At 35.5% G+C, this 13,724-nt stretch overlaps 1 long non-coding RNA gene across 1 annotated transcript; it reads right to left on the reverse strand.

The window, feature by feature from the left end:
- Nucleotides 1–6,520: 6,520 nt before the first annotated feature.
- Nucleotides 6,521–13,668, reverse strand: LOC146763491 (uncharacterized). The gene is made up of 2 exons (XR_014952312.1): nt 10,429–13,668; nt 6,521–9,273 (listed from the first exon to the last, which is right to left on the reverse strand). It is a non-coding gene; the product is annotated as an uncharacterized LOC146763491 (long non-coding RNA).
- Between the last annotated feature and the right edge of the window lie 56 nt (nt 13,669–13,724).

Below are 13,724 nucleotides of genomic sequence, written 5' to 3' on the forward strand. Positions count from 1 at the left end.
AGACATTGCTACTGGTCAGACTATCCTGCTCCCAATGGAAAAAAAATATCAGGAAAAAAAAAAGTTTCTTTCTAGAACAAGGACTTGAAAAAGTAGGACTTAAAATGTCATCTGGTCCACTGCTCTACTCCAAGCAGGACTGCTAGGGTTTAAACGGTATTCTGAAAATTTTTTACTTTCTATCTAGAATAGCCTATATCTGATTACGAGAAGATACAAGTGAAATCAAACCTCCCCCTTCCCAGAAGAGGCTTCTACACACTAGTTATGGAAAAAGACATGAACACTGATACTGTAGGAGCTGCACTTTAATTACATGTTCTGATCTCTGGCAGGCTGTTGGAAGCTGAGTTTTGTGCCTTGAAAGTGATGCTTTAAGTTTGAAAATTCCTGAACACAGGAATATCTAGGTCAGTAGACATTGTAAGACAGCTTACAACAATTTGGTATACTGTTAGCATATCAGAACAGTGACCAACAACTGTCTGAAAAAAACAATACAGAGAAATACATTTTCTTCATCCATAAGAAATTTTGTACCAACATACTGGTATCATTAGACATGTAAACTGATATGATCGGCTTGCAGGTGAGCAAGTAGTCCTTTCTAACCAGTGAATAACAAGAATTAATGTTATTTAATCTATCAGGTGATAGAAGTGTCATCTAAGTAACTGAATAGTTTGTGTTCCTCCCAAAGACAATGTGATTTTAAGCCTGTTTTCATAAGATGCCTTGAATAAACTTATTTCTCTTCTGGAGATACTTATATTTCCTAACTGCAATCTTACCAATTACTTCTATGTAAAAAACTCTCAGACAGTAAAAACATTAAAGCTAAGCACATTTTCAGAGTTGTTCTCCTGTTTAGTGATCACATTTTGGGAACAAAATGTTGCCTCTTGGTTATTGAGGGAATATCAGAAATATCATATGCAATGAGGTTCCCAAAATGGTGGCTGGTAGCAGCAGCAAAGTACTTTCACTGATGAAACACCAAAAACCTTAATCCACAAATTACGTACCATTTTATTAACTGCAGCTAGTATGCACCATAAAATCATATTTATCTTTTTTTTTATTTTTGCCATTCATATCTGCCTTACCCTTTTTTCATACCTGCCTTTCCCGTTCAGTTCCATTCTTTTTATTGATGCTCATTCTTGTTTTAGTTTTCAGAAATCCTTTCTGTTGTTCCACTTTACTTTCAGATAAGTCCAGAACTCACTGCTTACATGTTCTCAAACAACAACCATTTTGTTCTTGAAAAGAGCTAAGGAGCAAAAACAAAACAAAACAAAACAAAACAAAAAAAAAACCCAAAAAAAAAAAAACCCACAAGATAATTTGCAACTATTTCAGTTTCACAAAGAGGGCAGTTTGAGATGTTTACACTGTTAGAAGAGGGAGACATTAAAGGAAAGTTTAAAATTTTGTATACTGTTTCAAAACAAAGTAAGAATTACTAGCTTTACTTTACTTCATCCTTGCAAAATATTTCTCTAGTATTTACAGAGACCAGTCTGGCCTGGATTAATGTTTGAAAATATTCCCTGTTCATAAAATCAGCATCGCAGCTAATGTGAGTCTAGCTAAGTGACTCTTGATGAGTCATTTCAGTTACTACTTAAATTATCTACTTAAGTAATTTTAATGCTCATTTCTGCACAAGATTACCATTAAAAATCATAGAAATAATGCAACTAGATAAGCCAGTAATCCCATTGTTTCCAGAAGCACTTGTAAAAAAGAAAATCCTTCAAAGGATAAGAAGTCTTAATGTGACAAGTTCAAGAACTGCCTGCCCATGTGGGATTTTTTTTAATTACAGGAAATCCATTATTTGTACATCAAATGCCCAGCCTTGATTGTAGTTGTCCCAAGTTTCTATTCTATAGCCATATACTAAAACACAGTATCAGAGACAAATGTGAGAATGTTGAGAATGTAAAATTTAATTTTGCTTGAACTTTTATAAGACATCCATATTTACCTTACTAAGTAAAAATTTTTCAGAAATACAGATATATAGATAATTTGAGTAATATGGTTTTCAATTATGGCAACGAAAAATACAGAAAAATACAGGACTTATTTATTTTTTAGTTGAAGGTGAGAGGTGAAAAGAATTACCAAATATTGAAGGCTTTTATGTGTGACAAGACACAAAATAAACAGTATTTCTACCTACATCCATTTAATCTCTCTTAGGAGTCTTCTACTCTCTTAAAAAAATACATGCTGAAAATACTACTCCACATACTAGCACAAATATAATTAGCACACACTATCAAATAAATATTTTATCCAGCACCAATAAAGAGTAAGTACAGCATTGTCACCAAATTCTAAGAAGTCACCAAGACGTACAATAAAAGATGAGGGCAGAGAGTGGATCCTACTTCTTATCTCTGGACTGCATACACATTCAATAATCAACTTGGCTAAAATTCTTAGTGGGAAGAATTAACAGACTTATACTAAGATATACAGCTGAGCAAAATGAGGCACAGGAGGAAGAGAATAACTATTTGATCACTTCTGCCTTCTTCTGTCCAGAATTCAGTCTCCCATGCTCTGCAATATCTTTACAGCACCCACTAAACTTCTTGGAAAATCTCCTAGAGGGCAATGGTGACCATTAACTCTGATCATCCATCCCAGGAAAGGTGTTGTCATAGACAATCCTATAGCATCCTGTATGTTACTCTACAGTGAAATAACTGGGACACAATATTATATTTCAAGCAAGTTGGTGAATACGTTTCAAGACTTAGAACCTGTATGAAGGAAAAAAACTTGTACATCTTTTACAAGGTCATTCATGCTATTCAGCGAAGCTGTTTGAAGAGCGATGGAAGCATCAAAGTAAGTTAAATGTAAACAAAATGCAAATTAAATACTAGAAATATAAATCAATTAGCAGCTTTCTGGCTTTTGGTTTGGGTTTTTTTGTTTTTGTGGTTTTGTTGTTGTTATTACTGCTGTCTGCTGGATTACAGTCAACTACAATAAAAGGTGAAGCAATCTTTAAACAGACTACCCCTTCCACATAGCAGAACAGTCATAACTGCCCTTCTACTAGCAATGGTTATGGCTCACACACCTTCCCTGCTGCCAAGATAACCTTATCACTGTAGAAATAGGCAGGCATAAAGGGAAGAAAGGAAGAACAGAAAGGAACTGGGAAACACAAATTTCTATAAAAGCAAGCATTCAGCTATGTCTCTCTCTGTCCTTAATAAAAATTCATTGCCCCTTCAGCATACCCAGGAAGAGTCACCCATTCCTTGGCACAACCCTCTATACCTACTGTCAGGTTGACTCCACACATTGCCTTACATTGTTTCTGAGCACATTATTTTCCCCACACTCACTCAATCACACCTTCTTCCTCTAGTACTCTTGCACTTTTACAGCACAAATATATTACTGACAAAGCTGAAGTTTCACGTTATGTTAGATGTGGATGTTACTAAGTAAGAATGATGAAGGTCAGTGTGTTAAGAAGCATTTCTCGTGGCTGCAGAAAGAAAATATGGAGTATGCATTAGTTAGCAGCCAATGAGGTAGAGCCAGCCAATGTTTCACATGAGAAGTCAAGCATGAAAGAACATCCTGTTTGAGCTTCTATTATACCACATTGAACAGGTGCTCCAGAGTTCTTATGATGAAATAACATTATTTAAGTAGCTGGACTAATAAAGTATTACTCAAAAAGAAAATACATTATAGTTTCTTTATATCATTTTACATTTAATATTGGGTTTAGTGTTTAAAGTCTATTCACTAAGAAAGGCAATGAGGTAATACACTGTACATCAAGCTGAAGCTCATGATGTGGCAAATGCTTGATAGCTATAGACATGAAAGATCTCTTCAAATATCTGCCAAGACAGAAAAGTTATGGTTGCATCTGTAGAAGCTTACAATCCTTAACATAAGCATGAATTTTACAGTACCTTTAGTAATTAATCTACTGAAGCAGTTTCTCTGAATGAATCAAAATCATTGTAACAGGAAAAACAGTGAAAGAGCCATCCTTACCTTAAAATAAACTACCAGTTCTGTATAATGCGCACACACAGTATTTAAAAACTGTTGAGAATGGTAGTGCCAAAATCCATTTCAAATTTGTATAGTAAAGTACTTGTACTGCATATTCATTCTTTGTTATTTAGACTTGATTATATAAGAGGCCTGTACATTGAGTTCAACTGGGGACAAATTGATTGGCAACATTACTTCATAGTTAAAAGGGACTGCTCCAGTGCTACTGAACAAGGAAAGCATGCCACTGGAATCAACACAAAGCAATTCATATGTCATTATTACTAATTTTCCAAGGTCTAGAATGAAATGGTTTTATGATCTCTAATACTAGGGCAACACTACATCAAACTCACAACACTCGTACCCAGCATAGTGCCAATTCCACAACTGGATCTATTCAGATCCCTTTCACATACATGAAAGGCCCAAAAAACTTTACAGACCTTTGACAAAGTCCATCTAGCAGCAGTCTAGATATAAATACTACATAAAACCGATACAAAGAGAATAACACTTCCCAAGATAATAGAACATAAAAGACAAATGGAAAAATCTTTGAGGTAATCAGAGAAAATCAGGAAAGGAAAGACATAAAAGCTCAAAAGCAAATGGTCACCATTTATATTACAGAATTTTAATTAATGTGTTCCATTTATATTTATTTTAGTGGACTTTGTTTGGTGCCTCTTACCATGCATCTCTAGAAATTATCTGCACTTTTGGTCCTACTATTAGGGGAAAAGCAGTACCCATTTACAAAAAGTCCCAGCATTCAATTGCAAAATCTGATTTCAGCCACATTTCAAGGCAAGTATCTTGATTCTAACAGATGATTTCAAAAGACATGTCATCACTTTGAATAGCAACAAATTTGCAGTTGCAAATACAATTGATCTTTTAGCATTTCCATAATCAGAATATGACTTGTGAAGCCTATGCCTTCTAACCAATCTAAATTAGATTTGTCCTCAGTCAAATTCTAAATCCTATTTCAAATTTAATTTAAACCACAATGTCTTAATTTCCTTTAAAACTCAAATTGACAAGATCTGTAGTAAAGCACTGTCCTTGGTGGATCACTCTTACAAGTTTCCTGCTAACACTAGCAGTCCATGGGATCTTTGGTCTTTCCCTAGGATTAGTGTTCATTATTCAGGCAGAAGGAAAGAGTGACAAACACTGAAACACATAAATCACATCTATAATTGTCATTAGGAGAAAAAAGAAAAGGTTGGTTGTGACATCTTTTATGCTTCCAGTAATGCACTGCTATTGGCAGAATTTTCTTTCCTATATAAATATGCCTTATCTAAACTCTTAAAAATAGTAAAAGTAAGGTTCAGGAAATAATATAAAAATAATAAGAAAGCTCACCGCTTTCCATCCTGTGAGAAATGTTAAAACTGACTACTAAAGTTAGCATTAAGGTATACCATAAAACCTTATCCCAGAGTTTTAATTTATATACATGTAACTTCTGAAGATACACTGTCTTTTAAGAAATTTTGTATTTTTTTTCACCTACCCTTTGTCTGCAGTGAAAATATTAAATACTCATTCAGAAGAATAATTTTTAATTTAATCAGAAATTTTCTTAATTTATTACTACTTTATCCAAGAAAAAGTAATATTAAAATTTATGTTAAATGGAAAATGAAGCTTTAAAAAATAAAATTTTAATTCTAAATGTGCATAACACTGCTAAAATGTTATAAGCCCTCTACACTGCACTGGACCTATTGAGAATGAGATGAACTCATCAGCATCCCTGAAAACTCATATGCACAGTCACATAAGGGAACCTTGAGATTAAGCTGAAAACAGTATTTTAGGAAATCTTATGATAATAATAGAACTACAATGTCATAATGTAAGGCAACTAAGATTACATGAACAGTTCTATGTAATATAGTCAGTGAAGTAAACTTACAAAACTTGCACAAGTGTGGTGGAAGGATGGAATTTGTTGAGGTAGTTATTTAATTTAATAGGACAATAAATGAAGCAATTCAGCAAAGGTAGAATATTTTTAAAAAGCAGACTTCCAACAAAGCTATAACCTGAGAGGCATTGTCTATCAATACTAGCAACAGGCAGACTAGAGAAATCCTAAAATGATAACAAAACTTTTCTCTTCCTCCTGAGAAACACTTATTACCAGAATAGAAAACATTTTTATTCTATGGAGGAATCCAAAACAGCTGGATTTCATCCCAAACTCAGGAAATAAGGAACTTTAATAAAACAATGGACAGATGAACACTTACTGTAGTTCAGCTTCACAAGCAGTAACAATAGAAAAGGTATTAATTTACAGCATACTTACAGTAAATACCACTGCCATCAATATTTTAACATTTGCTACCTAGACAATAGTAAAATCTGAACCTCATTACACCGAAAGATGTGAAGCTGTTAACACACAGCTCAATGACAAATTGAATGACAGAATCAAACACGCCCAGTCTTTGATTTGAAATTGTCCACATTTATTGTTTCTCAGGACAAAGTTCAGTAACCATTTACTCAGCTTCTACTGGTAACAAACAGTAGTTATTATAAAGTAGTAACTAAAGCCTGATATACTAACTTTGGGGAAACTGCAGGAGGGAAACACGATTTTATTCTGTGTAACCATATTTTTTGTATAAGTGCATTTTTTTATCTTCCTAAAATTTGGGAGATTGAAATTACTAATAAGAAAAACTATATCGATGGGGAATGCTTTTCAAGACTACCTACACACAAATAGCAGACTACTCTCACATTAGTTGTATGAGAGGAAAAATATTTACAAAAAAGAACAAGTTTCAATAGCAAGTTATTAAAATAAGCAATTTAAATAATTTAAATAAATTTAAGTATTTAAATAATACATGTGGATTGTGCAATAAAGAAAAGCAGTCACTCAGAGCACTTGTCAGAGTAACAACTAGAAGTTCCCTACTTGGCTTTTCCTAACTTGGAGCTTACTGGGTCTCAATACTCTAGCCATCCAACCATTCTGATGATCTTTCTCAAGTCCAGATTCTATCTCACAGATCCTGGAAAGTTTTCTGGATACAATCTGTCAAGATAAATACAACTTTTCAGTAACTTTTTTATTTTTTAGAGATAAGTTGAAGTTGGCTAGCTCTAATAACATATTCATGTTTGAATCCATCCCCCATACCAAAACCATTTTATCATGGCCATACACAGAAAACATGTATCACCTGCTCAGAAGCTGAGCAACAGAACCCAAAGCATATGGAAATCACTAGGCTAAAATCCAGAGCCATCATAGTGATCTCCTAGTGATACCAACATGTACATTTATATGCAAATTTTCCATTTGCGTACAGATTCCTTGCACGATTTTCTGTGTGCAAAAACAAACCAGGCACACATCTGTGCCTTTGACCTCAGCAGAGCCCTCAGGCACAGCTTAAATGCTACCTTCTGCTGGTCTCTTAACACCAGGAGGTTCAACTCTTAAACTGCAAAAAGCTCTGCTGCATATATTTAGTAACAGAAGCCAAACCACAGTCTGAAACAAAAGCACTGAAATATAAGTGATAATACCAGGCCCCACTGTAATTTAGCTCCAAAGCCAGTAACACATTCAGTCATCAAATATTCCATGAGAAACAGAGCAATGATCAGCTTGCACGTCTGGATGTTTTCAAGTAGCCCGTAATCAATCTTAAGAGTCTTGTAATGGGTCATAAAGATGATAATGACTAACTATGATTAAAATTTTGTGTGTTACCTATTATAAATCTGCTCCACCCATACTGTTTTACATATCTAACAGCATTTTGGAGTATTTTTCAACCTAAATGATTTTATAATTTTATCATATACTCTTTCTTAAATGTAGCTTCCAACAAGAAATGTTAAGCCTGAGTAAAAGTATAAGGGTCAGGAACCAGCATTTTGGAATTAAGTCTTGTGATGCAAACAGTGGATAGAAGCACTCACGGTTTTTTATTGCCTTCTCTGCTACCACACCTTTGCAGTAACCACTTTTTCCATTTACCTTTGAAATTCAACCAGATAAAAGAGCAAATTAAGTAAGTATTTACTGTTAATGTGGAATTACCTTTAGTAATTATCTCAAGTATTTCTTCAACTCACAGGTGCACAAAATAACTTCCACTTAGCACATTTCCTCATAAAACATAGCTTGGTCCAAGCCCCCAGTGTTTCTGCCACAAATTACATTTCTCTACAGTCAAAAAAGATGTGCATTGACATTCAAACTCTTCTGCTAGATTTATGTAAAGTCATATCAGAAACAGACAGGGTCAAATAGTCAGTAATAAATGAATAACCTGTTCTATGAGACTTGAGTGCCAAGTCTAGCCAAGAACACTTTTGTTAGATTAGGAAAGAAGATTGTGTAAATGACATTCTATTCTTCCATTTTTGATGCACCTGATAATAATACAGTTACCCTTTTATTATTTACCTGGCTTCCAACAAGTAAGTTCTGCCAGAAAGAGCTGCATGGTTTTGATATAAGGCCACTATAAATTCTTTCCCTCAGCCCATTGCTGGAAAACGTACTGCACAGATTGAGCCAAACAGAACATGTGTCCATCTCTTGGCAAGTCAGTTCATGGTCCAATTTCCTCTGTACATTAAACTAGGACATTGGAGCAGCTGGTATTTATTACAGGCTTGCTGCTGCTCTGGGAGTGATAACATTTTAACCACAGGTAGACCTCCAAAATTATTTGGGTGTTTCTACAGCTTTGAATAAATCCTATCGTTCCAAGAAGCCAAACTCCTCAAAACCTAAACATATTTTACCCCTTTTTATTCAGGAAACTGAATGAGGATCAGCAAAGAACCCCATACTATTACAATCTTCATGAAGCCACACTTCAAATTTTCTTTTCACATAAATCAGGATTTCATTGCAATCACTGGAAGGCATAACTTTATCACTGAATAAGCCTAGTAAGTCATATAGTCTCTCCAAACTACATCCACTTGCACTATAAGTAATCTACTACCAGAATTAAATCTAAACTTGAGTTTAAAAAGTGTTATGGCAAGGAATTTATAACTAAGGAGGAGATACAATTAACAAAGCTTTATGGCCTTAGGAGCTTAACCCCAAATTTAAAATTACATAATCTCACAGAAAATCTGAAATACCTAACAATGATCTTAATTTCTACTTACTTATTCCATAGAATTTGGACAAATCCTTCAGATTTCAGATTGTCTCTATGAAAAAGATAAAAGAATTTTGTATTAGTTTAAAAATATCTTCTTCAGGTAATTTGAATGAAGTTGAATATTGTCAATATAGCTTTATCACAGAAGTCCAATAATGTATGTTAACAGTTATATAAAGTCGTACCTTTTCTATTTTGCTAAAATAAGGTTTGAATTTTAAGCAAATCTGAACCAATCAGAATTCACTGAATACAAAAAAAACCACAAAATATAGACAGTTCTCTAAATATATAAAAAATAAACATGCTCAGATGTCTACATTCAAATGAATATAAGTCCATTTAATTGATTCCCCCTTCCAATTAAATGGAGACTATTATTTATCCTCATTCATAAGCATTTGCTACTAATCCCTATCTCTACAGAGTCACTTTTTCCAGACATCAAAGCAGTGCTAACTATACTTTTTGATAAAACTCAAGATTATAAAGCTGGACTGGCAGACAGTAATAGTGTAATTGCATACAGTTCATACCTGTTTTTCAACAACAATAAACCAAAGGAAAAATAAATTGTTGGCAACTGTAGCAGTGGTCTAGATTCACCTGAAAATTAGGGAGCCCTGTGGGTGGTGAATGCAACTCCTATTACAGAGAGCATGTACGTGTATTCAAAGTGCCGCTGACAACAGTCAGGTGACAATCTGTCTCTAAGGGAAAAGATAATGAAAGACTTATTTCATAAAAGCTTCTTTATGTAGCAGCATGATTTAGAAAGATGTAAGTGTTCCATTTTTCAAAGTTCTTCCTGTTCAGTGTTTACCAGAAGAGAGTGCATGTATGAATTGGCAAGCCTTTTGCATACTTTTTGGCACTTAAAAGTATTTTAAGACTAATGCTGGCATTTTCATAACAGCTAAATCATTAAAAAGATAATATTTTAAGTCTGCAGGGAAGCTGGCTTGGCACAGTTCTCGCTTGCTCACCTAAAGTATTTTTTTTCCTGCCAAATAGATAAAATCTCAGAAGAATCACTACTCCCTCCTATTGTATCTTGGTCAGTAAATCAACTTAAATAAGAACTAACCCAATGAATCCTTACATTTTCTGTAAACCAGAAAATATATGTTCTTATATTCAAATATGTTCAAGATTATTTTCTAGGTTTGGGAAAGCTGCTAACCAGTCTGGCTGTCAGGCTAACCTTTCCAACCTCAACACTGCAGTTACTGCAGCTTCTGCTGAAATTATGACCAGGCTGTAGATACAGGCAGCCTTTCACCTGGCCACAGAGCAGCTGAATGAGGACCTACTGTTCCAAAAGCCCATGCTATGCAGCACTAGAGGGATGCATTCTTAAGACGCTCTTCACTCCTGAACTTTGGGATTTTTGTGCTGGTTTAGCTGTTGAATAACAAAAAAAAATGTTATAAATGTGGCAGAGCAGATCACTACCTAGAAGCTACATTTAAGGAAGAGTATATGATAACTAAAGACACCAGTTTCCCTAATATAAAGTCATTAATTGGATGTGCCATTTGAAGAGGTGACAAAAAAATCTTAGGTATCCATTCCTCTCCAGAGCAAATATTAAGTAGAGGACTAAAAGTACCTCCAAAGCAAATATTTCTTTTTTATTAACCATAATAAACTAAGAGTGGCAAAGAAAGTCACATAAAACTTGCCACAATATAGTTATTGAGCACTGCAGTTTCTAATCTCAGCAATAAATGTAGGTCAAGGGAACTGGAAAATCTAATTACTCTGTAAATTTTTAAACCTGTTTCTTTCTTCTCAAGGAAAAGAAAATTGTTCCTTTGCATTTAAGCAGACTTGACTTCAAAGTGCAACTACAGCTAGGTAAGAAATAAATTTTGCCTGAATGTAGAGGTTTTTGAATGTCCTTCTTTGCACCCTGGGTTGTACTCAGGGTACAACCCTGGGCACTCAGCTCTGGTTCACACTTGTACTCAAGGTATCAGCACTTACTTCACAATTATTAGAGCTAAAACACAAAATCCAGAGACACTCATCAGAAAAAAGCAGACCAAAAAAAAACCCATCACTGAATAAAATAGGTCTTTGGCACCACACTGCAGCAGTTCCTTTCAGCAATATATCCTATTTGATACCCACTATTCATACACTGCATTAAGAAAATACAAAGCAATGCATCGTTACAAAACTATTATGAATATAAGTATCTGATAGCATTGTAAATATTGATTATTCCCTGATTATATGACCTTTTCACACAGTTGATGTTGATTTCAGTGTATACATAGACCATATTACTTATATTTGCAAGAAAAAATTAACAATTGAAAAAAAAATAAAAAACTTTGAAGATTCAAGCCTCCTGATGACTCCAAAAACCAAGGATTGTTTAAGGATCACATTTCCAAACAAACAAAAAAAAAAAGTAATTTCAGGTACTTAAGATAAATTCACAGCACAATAAATCTCAGTTTCCCTCTCAAAACAAAAATCAAAAACAAAAAGATTAGAAGCTGTAACTACAGCCAGCCACTGACTGGCCTGTCTCACAGAGCTCTGTCTTCCAGCCCTTACCTCTGCAATACGTGACAAGAATCTATCTGAGTTTCACAACAGATAGATTTGCGTGTTGTGTTCTGATTTGGCAGTCAAATGTTTTGTTTGTTTTTGGGGGATGGGAGGGGTGAACTGTACAGAAGTGGAAAACCTGGCCTAAGGTCATCTGATCTTTGGACAGTGCTCCCATTAAGTATAAATCCTATTTTTGAACTTCCTCCAATTCCACGAGAGGTGAAGCCTCCCAAACAAATAAAACAAAAAATAACAACAAAAAGTTAATTCAGACAGATCCATGTGGAAGACTAAAAATGGGTTTGTATTGAAAGCTAAACCCTGAAACAGTAGCTCAAGGAACCACCCAAACCAAAATGAGTTCTGCCCAGGTCTATTTTAAAAAGCAAAAGAATGACCAGTGTTTTTGGTTTTTTTTGCTTTATGCATTTGATGAATGGCATCTACCCAGTTTATAGAGATGTAACATGTGTCTTTTAAACTACAAGAGAATTCAGCAGACTACACCATACTCCCTGTTCTGTATGATGGACGAATTTATGAATACAAACATCAAAACCATTCCTCAGCATTCTCAAAGCCTTCGAATATTAACTTTGAACTAAAAATTTCAACTTCTAATTAGGTATTGGTCCTTCTCTTATATTAAAAAAAAAGCAAAAAACAAAACCAAAAAACTTAAAAGAATTTATCCTGACTGGAGATCCATTAAATTGCTAAAATCATATGTAGCCTGAGGCCTGACTGGTAACAAGCAGCAATAAATGAGACCTGGATCTGCACTGAATGAGGAGAAAAGGAAGAAATCTTATCTGCCAGTCCATTTGCTAAGCGGCAGAAGTGGCAAATTGGCAGAAGCCGTCTCAAACACATATGTTTATACAAGTAACTAATGTGGAAAAGCAAATTAAATACTGAGTTTCTTAATCTCTGGGTGTTTGACTTTACAGCTTATTATAGCTTTGGCAAAATATTTTAACTTATTACAATTGTGATTTCCTTCCTTCAGCTTTCATGGTTCTGAAGTGTGATGTTGCACTGATTCATTACACTTAATTCATATTCTGGAGAAGGTCCAAATTTCACTAAGGACCAGAGCAACCAGTGATGACAATCCAATCTCCCTTCAATGCATGCCATAAACAACATATAAAAAGTCTGACTTGTTACAGATCAACAAAACTGTTGAAAAAATAATATTAGGATGAAAATATAGGTGTTATAGAACAGCAATAAACCAGTAGAATAGAATTTTAAAGCACATTGGTCCACCCTAGAAGCACAAGAGAGCCTGTTGAGCAGCAAAAAGATTCAGATGAAGGAAAAAGTATATGGAACAGCTGAGATGGGACAGTTTTACGGTCACACCACTGCAATGAGGAGACACTACCTTTCCAACACGGCTGAGTAATCTTTCATGCACAAGCAGTGAATGCATTGATGACTGCTTGCAGCTGACAGCAATCCTGGGTCACTGAAAGGAATAGCATTTTCTTGCTCTGCTTTTGGATGGGTTTAGTGAGTTGTTTGGGTTGTTTTTATGACACCAACCCAATGATAATAAAAGTATTGAAGGTACTTCTTCGTAGCCTACTGGCAGAACTGGGGAGGCCTTTTGTTTTATCCTGAGCTCGCAAATAATATAATACAAACGCAACAAATCCAGTCTGAGCAGCCCGCACCCCAGCATGCATATGGAGCATGTTTTCCAAACACGTTATTTCCAAAAGGGGCTAACGCACACTGCCAAAGCCGCACTCCAGTTCCGGCACTCGAGCCATGTGCACAGCCCGCGTACCGCGGGGAAAGCCGGCCCGCCCCGCACACCTCCGCCGGGCTCGGGGCCACGGCGGCCGCGCGCGCACCGGGCCCGGCGGCCTGGGGCGGCGCCCGCCGGCCCGCGCGCGGCACAGCGCGCGCCCCGCGGCGCCG

The sequence above is a fragment of the Lonchura striata genome, chromosome 1A (genome assembly GCF_050655825.1).
Source record: "Lonchura striata isolate lonStrDom1 chromosome 1A, ASM5065582v1, whole genome shotgun sequence".
Taxonomy (NCBI): domain Eukaryota; kingdom Metazoa; phylum Chordata; class Aves; order Passeriformes; family Estrildidae; genus Lonchura; species Lonchura striata.